The following is a 9,136-nucleotide window of genomic DNA, read 5'->3' as shown; positions in this document are numbered from 1 at the left end:
CACTATCTCTCTCTCTCTCTCTCTCTCTCTCTCTCTCTCTCTCTCTCTCTCTCTCTCTCTCTCTCTCTCTCTCTCACTATAGATCTTCTACCTTATGTCATGCATAGTATATTGGGTAGGGTAACATGGGATGCCACAGGGTTACTTGATTTCTTTTTTTTTCCACTGTCATGTCATGAACAGGTAATATACATTTTAATACGAGATGAACAGGCAATATACATTCTACAAACAAGATGAACAGGCAATATACATTCTACAAACAAGATAAAAAGGCAATATACATTTTGCAGACAAGATGAACAGGCAATATACATTACACACACAAGATGAATAAGCAATGTACATTTTACAGAAGATGAACAGGCAATATACATTACACACACAGGATGAACAAGCAATATACATTTTACAGACCAGATAACAAGTAATATACATTACACAAATAAGATGAACAGGCAATATACATTACACACGAGATGAACAGGCAATATACATTACATACAAGATGAAAAGGCAATATACATTTTACAGAGAAGATGAATAGGTAATATACATTACACAAATGAGATGAACAGGCAATATACATTACACACAAGATGAAGACAATATACATTACACACTAGAAGAACAGGCAGTATACATTACACAACATGAACAGGCAATATACATTACACACACAAGATGAACTGACAATATACATGCCACACACAAGATGAACAGACAATATACATTCCAGACACGAGATGAAGACAATATACATTCCACACATGAGATGAACAGGCAATATACATTCCACACACGAGATGAACAGACAATATACATTACACACACGAGATGAACATGCAGTATACATTACACACACGAGATGAACAGACAATATACATTACACACACGATAATGAACAAGCAAAAAACGTTTTACAGACAAGATGAACAGGAAATATACATCACACACACAAGATGAACAGGCAATATACATTTTAGACTATGAAGACGATACACATGACACACAAGATGAACAGGCAATGTACATTCCAGACACGAGATGAACAGGCAATAGACATTCCACACACGAGATGAACTGGCAATATACATTCCACACACGATAATGAACAGGCAATATACATTCCACACACGAGAATCAACAGGCAATATGCATTTATCACAGAGGAGATGAACAAACGTTGTGCAAACATCAGATATATCAGAATAAGGTGGAAAAGGCCACAGAATATGAGAGGACACAGAAAGCAAACAGAAATATGAGTGTAAATAAGTGAGTAAGAGTGCGTAGGGGGAAGAGTGAGTGAGTGGGAGAGGGAGTGAGTGGGATGGGTGTATGAATGACGTATACAGTGTGTGGGTCTGGCTTGTGGGAGATGCTGTGATGGGGGGGGTGATGAGATGCACCCCGGGGGAAGGTGGGTGGAGGCGATGCGGTGTGGGAAGGGGACTCCACTGAGCGCTGGGGAGGTCATAGTGTGTGGACAGGGGACTGCAGGGAGCACTGGGAAGGATATGTACGGCTGGGGAGGAGGTGATGGGGTGTGGAAATGGGACTACAGGGAGCATTGGGGAGGTTATGTATGGTTGGGGAGGGGGTGATGGGGTTTGGAAAGGGGACTACATTGAGCCCTGGGGAGGATAAGTACGACTGGGGAGGAGGTGATGGGGGGTGTGGAAAGGGGAGTACAGGGAGCCCTGGGGAGATAATAAGTACAGTTGGGGAGGAAGGGCTATGGAATGTGATGAGTCGTAAGGGGAGAGGAGGACTGAACGGCGGGGAGAAGAAAGAGATGGGGAGAGCTGACTTGCTGAGAAGTGCGAGTGCAGTCTCTCTCTCTCTCTCTCTCTCCATCCCACCTACACCCACCACCTGCAGGCCTCAGTTCGCCCACGTAGCACGCGCCACTGCCTCACCTCCTTCATAACATGAACTGAAGCATGTTGTTGTTGTTGTCCTGAAATTAGGGTAATGTTGTTATCAGCAAGTAATGCATTACCCCACCCTCACCCCCACCCCGCATATAAAGTTGTTATAAATGATCGCACACAACGTTAATAAGTTCATAAAGAATTTAATTACTTTGGTCAATATAGCTGCCTTTTTCCCCCCGTGTTTCGAGAGAATATTCCGCTCAGATAAATAAAATAAGATACACAATATTTCTATAATTTATATTTTGTGTTCCTTATTTTAGAACATGTGTGTATTTTGTCTTATTACATGTTTGTGTCACGGGAAGCTGGATGTGAATGATCAACACACGTACACACACACACATACATACATACATACACATATAGACACACACACCACACAGACACGCACCACACACACATACACCACACACACATACACCACACACACACACACACACACACACACACACACACACACACACACACACACACACCACACACACACACACATGCACCATACACAAAGACACACATACCCACACACACACACACACACACGCACACACACACTCATACACCAAACAAACACATTGAGACAAACAAACACACAAACATACGACACACACACACACACCCCACAAACATACCACCCCCACACATACACACATGCACCCCACACACACACATACACCACACACTCACACATACACCACACAGACACACACACATCTACACATACAACACACACACACACACCACACACATACAACACACACACACACACTCACTCATACACCACACACATACACACACACCACACGCATATACACACATACACCACACGCACGCCATACACACACACACACACCACATACAAACATATACACTACATACACCGCACACATACACACACATACACCGCACACATACACCACACTTTTACCATACACACACATACAGCACACACACACACATACATACATACATACATACACCACACCACACACACGCAAACCACACTCACACAGACACATACATACACCACACACACATACACCATACCCATACAGTACACACCCACATATACACCACACAGACACACAAACACCACACACAGACACACACACATACACATACAACACACACACACTCATACACCACACGCACATACACCACACACACGCATACACCTCATACACATACAGTACATACACACATACATACAGTACATACACACTCACACACACACACACACACACCACAAACATACCACCCCACACATATACACACATGCACCCCACACATACACACCACACACACAGACACAAACATACACCACACACACACACACACACACACACACACACACATATACACCACATACACCATAACCATACGGTACACACACACACTTTTATACACCAGACACACACACACACACACAACACAAACACACCACAAACAGACACATACACCACACACACACATACATACAAACGCATACCACCACACACACACACATGCACCCCACATACACATACACACACCAAACAAAAACACACACACACACAAAAACATACACCATACACACACACACATGCACCATACGCAGAGACACACACAACCACACATACACACACACTCGTACACCAAACAAACACATTGACACACACATACAACACACACACACACCACAAACGTACCACCCCACACATATACACACATACACCACACAGACACACACACACATACAACACACACACACGCCACACACATACAAACATACACCACACACACACAAGCACACATACAACACACACACACACACACACTCATACACATACAACACACACACACACACACACACACACTCATAGACCACACATATACACACACACCATACGCATAATATACACACATACACCACACACACATACAGTACATACACCATACACACAGTACTCACACATACAGACACCACATACAAACACATACACATACAAACATATACACCACATACACCGCAAACCACACTCACACACATACATACACCATACCCATACAATACACACACACATATATACACCACACACACACACACACACACACACACATACACCAAACACATACACACATACACCAAACACACACATACATACACCACACCCGCAAACCACACACACACACACGCCACATACACATACAGTACATACACCATACACATACAATACACACACACACACACTCACATACACAGCACACACACACACACCACATACAAACACATACACATACAAACATATACACCACACACATATACACATACACCACACACACACACCATACACACACACACCACACAGACACACAAACATACACCACACCACACACACACGCAAACCACACACACACACACAGACACATACACCACACACACACACATACATACAACACACACACACATACATACACTATATCCATACAGTACACACACACATATATACACCACAACACACACACACACACACACAGACATACACCACACATACACACACACATACACCACAAACACATACCACCCCACACACACACCACACACATGCACCCCACACACACACACACACACACACATGCACCCCACACATGCACCCCACACACACACACACACACACACACATGCACACACACACACACACACACACACACACACACACACACACACACACACACATACGACACGCATACATACAACACAGACACACCACACACACATACATACAGTACACACACACACACACATACACCACACACATACAAACATACACACACACATACATACACCACACCACACAAACACAGACTCATACACCACACACACACACACACACATATATATATACTACACACACACACACACCACAAACAGACACATACACCACACACACACATACATACGGATACATACACTACAACACACACACACACCCACATATACAAAGACACACCATACATATACACCACACACACGCACACAACAGACACACACACACATACAAATACACACATACACCACACAGACACATACATACACACACACATACACCGCAGACACATACTACACACAGACATATACACACACTTATACACCATACACTTACAAACATACACCACATACACACACACACACATACACCACACCACACACACACGGGCACACCACACACACACACACACACACACACACACACACAACCGTACACAGACACACACACATACACCCACACACAAACACATACAAAAACACATACACCACACACACATACACATACAAACATATACACCACATACACCGCACACATACACCATACACATACAACACAGACACGCACACCACACACACACAAACATACATATACATACACCACACAGACACACATACATACACCACACCACACAGACACATATGACATACACCACACACACATACACCATACCCATACAGTACACATACACACACACACACACACATATATACACCACAGACACACACACTCATACACACCACACGCAATGTACACACATACACCACACACACACATACACCACTCGCACGCCACACACACACATATACCACATACACAGACACATACACCACACACACATACAGACACACACAACACACACACACATACCACCCCACAAACACACACCCACATACACACACATACCACCCCACAAACACACACCCACATACACACACATACCACCCCACAAACACACACCCACACATGCACCCCACACACATACACACCAAACAAACACACACGCACACACATAACCACACACACCACACACAGACACACGCACCCACACACATACACACACACGCACCCCACACACACACACACACACACGCACACAAACACATACACCACACACACATACACCACACGCACGCCACACACACATACACTCACACCACAAACACATACCACCCCACACACACACACACACACACACACACCACACACACACATACACCACACACATACGACACGCATACATACAACACACATACATACACATACAGTACACACACACACCACATACAAACACATACACCACACACATACAAACATACACACACATACATACACCACACGCACACCACACACACAGACTCATACACCATACACATACAGTACACACACACACATATATATACACCACACACACACCACAAACAGACACACACCACACATACATACAGATACATACACTACAACACACACACACACCCACACACATATACATCACACACCCACATATACAAAGACACACCATACATATACACATACACCACACACACGCACACAACAAACACACATACATACATATACACACGCACATACACCACACAGACACACACACATACGCACAGACATACTACACACACATACATACACACAGACACATACACGCACACTTATACACCATACACATACAAACATATACCACATACACACACAGACACATACACCACAGGCACACCACACACACACAACCGCACACAGACACATACACACAACACACACACATACAAAAACACATACACCACACACACACCGTACACACATACAACACACAGACACATACACACACATGCAAACATACACCACATACATACACCACACACACATACATACACCACACACACATACACCATACCCATACAGTACACACACACACATATATACACCACACACACACACACTCATACACACGCACATACACACATACACCACACACACACACATACGCACACATACAGACACACACATACAGTACATACACCATACACATACAATACACACACCACATACATACACATACAAACATATACACCACACACATGCATCACACACACACACATACACCACACCACACACACGCAAACCACACACACAGACACACACACACACACCACACATACATACACCAAACACACACAACACAAACACACCCATGTATACACACACACATACACCACAAACACATACCACCCCACGCACACACACACCAAACAAACACACACGCACACATACAAACAAACACACACACACACACTGGCACCCCACACACATACACACACACGCACCCCACACACACCACACGCACACATACAACACAGACATACACCACACACACATACAACACATACACCCACGCACGCCACACACACATACACCACACACATACACATACAGAGACATACATACACATACACACAGTACACACACACACACACACACACACCACACATACACCACATACAAACATATACACTACGCACACCATACACACACACACACACACCATACACATACAGTACACACACACATATATACACTACACAGTCACACACAAACAACACACCACAAACAGACACATACATACACTACAACACACACCACACACACACCCACAAACACACACATCCACATATACAAAGACACACACCATACATACACACATACACCACACACATGCACACAACAAAGACAAACACACATACATACATACACACAGACACACATACAAACAGCCACATACACACACTTATACACACCATACATATACAAACAAAGGCACACACTTATACACCATACACATATAAACATACACCACATACACTACACGGACACATGCACTACACACACACACACACACACGCACAACCGTACACAGTCACAGACACACACAACACATACATGCACACACACAAAAAAAACACCACACACCATACACACATACAACACAGACACACACACACACATACAAACACATACACCACACACACACACACACATACAAACACATACCACACCATACACACCACACAGACACACATACACCACAGACACACATACACCATACATACACACATGCACACCACACAGACACACACATACACCACAGACACACCACACACACATACACCATACACATACTGTACACACACACATACAAAAACACACACCATACACATATACACAGACATGCACACACACAAACACATACATCACACACAACAGACACACACACATACACCACACCTATACACCATACACACAAACATACAGACACACAATACAAACACAGACACCACACATACACACTTATACACCATACACACAAATATACAGACACACACACCACAACATACCACACACGTACACAGACACATACACCACACACACACACACGGACATACACCACACATACGACAGACACATACACCACACACACATACATACAGACACACACACACACACACCAAACATACACATACAGTACATACGCACACCACACATACATACAACACACACAAACAAACATATACACCACACAAACACATACACCACACACACATACATACACACTTATACACCATACACACATACAATACACACAGAGACATACACACACATACATCACATACAACACACACACACACATACACCACATACACACACATACAACACACACACACACACCACATACACACATATACAACACATACAACACACACACACACACACACCCATACACACACATGCACCACACACACACACACACATACACTACACACACACATACATTAACACACGCACACATACACCCCAAACACACACTCATACACCCCCCACACATAAAAAGTTCGTGTGTGCGTGGGGTGTGTTTGTGTAGTGTATGTGTGTGTCTGTGTAGTATGTGTGTGTGGTGTAGTGTATGGTGTGTAGTATGTGTAAGTGTGGTGTATGTGTCTGTGTGTGGTGTATATGATATATGCGTGTATGTTTGGTGTATATGTGTTTTGTATAAGTGTGTGTGTAGTGTATGTGTGTGTCTACGTTGTGTGTGTGTAGTGTATGGTGTATGTGTTTGTATTGTATGTGTGTCTGTGTGGTGTATGTGTGTACGTATGTATGTATGTGTGGTGTGTTTGTGTATATATATATATATATATATATATATATATATATATATATATATATATATATATATATATATAATATATGTCTGGTGTGTGTGTTTGTATATGTGGGTTTGTGTGTGTGTGGTGTTTGTGTGTGTGTATGTGTGAATGTATGTGTGTGTGGGGTGTATGTGTTTGTGTGTGTGTGGTGTATGTGTGTGTATATATGGGT

General features: G+C 43.2%; 1 protein-coding gene and 1 long non-coding RNA gene across 4 annotated transcripts in view; one reads left to right on the top strand and one right to left on the bottom strand.

Annotated features, from left to right (window-relative positions):
• Window positions 1-9,136, bottom strand: part of LOC139766295 (uncharacterized) — a 162,721-nt gene that overhangs the window by 558 nt on the left and 153,027 nt on the right. For both annotated transcript variants that reach the window (XR_011716834.1, XR_011716835.1), the window contains exon 3: window positions 1-1,963. This exon is cut by the window's left edge and continues 558 nt beyond it. This is a non-coding gene — a long non-coding RNA (uncharacterized lncRNA). The remainder of the gene's footprint in view (window positions 1,964-9,136) is intronic.
• Window positions 1-9,136, top strand: part of LOC139766294 (muscarinic acetylcholine receptor gar-2-like) — a 314,717-nt gene that overhangs the window by 268,657 nt on the left and 36,924 nt on the right. The window lies entirely within an intron of this gene.

Source organism: Panulirus ornatus, chromosome 57, assembly GCF_036320965.1.
Source record: "Panulirus ornatus isolate Po-2019 chromosome 57, ASM3632096v1, whole genome shotgun sequence".
Classification (NCBI taxonomy): domain Eukaryota; kingdom Metazoa; phylum Arthropoda; class Malacostraca; order Decapoda; family Palinuridae; genus Panulirus; species Panulirus ornatus.
This window is presented reverse-complemented; position numbering and strand designations above follow the sequence as displayed.